Below are 632 nucleotides of genomic sequence, written 5' to 3' on the forward strand. Positions count from 1 at the left end.
CAAACATGGGCGTAGTGAATGATCGCGTTTGCTGGGAACATAACTATCAGATGACTGGTTTATAAGTGGCCTGACGTTTTGGGGTGGAATGATTAACTGCATTGCATGGAATGTTTTTGTTACCTAATATCTACTTAGAGGAAGATTATTAACATCTCTTATGGCATGTAATTTCCCTTGCATATGAATGTAGCTATATTTTTTAAAAATGTACATAAACTAAGGTATCAATATTATTAAAAAGGTGCAAAATATAAAATAACACTAATAAAGATCACTCACAGCTGCTCTTGCGTGTAACTTCTTTTTCTCACATTGGGACTTTTCATACAGTCTGTTCATTCGCACTGAATAACATAAAAGGTGTTCCCTCCTTTTTAGTGGTGCAGTAACATTTGTGGAGGATAAAGTTATGTCGGATTTGGTTGTGTGCACACGTGAGTGCGCTGGAGATGTGGTATCTTAGCTGCGGTTTTCGAAAAAGCAGGGGGGAAGATGCTCGCCCCGTTACAGCGTTTAAGAAAACAGACGAGGGCGCCAAACGACAGCAATAAACCTGCCCGCAGACTTCCGCTCCTCCGCCCGGCCCCGCCGGCCGCGCTCGGCCGCCCGGCGCAGACGGGCGATCCCCG

The sequence above is a fragment of the Rhea americana genome, unplaced genomic scaffold (assembly GCF_003343005.1).
Source record: "Rhea americana isolate MKP2758 unplaced genomic scaffold, rheAme1 scaffold_12, whole genome shotgun sequence".
Taxonomy (NCBI): Eukaryota; Metazoa; Chordata; class Aves; order Rheiformes; family Rheidae; genus Rhea; species Rhea americana.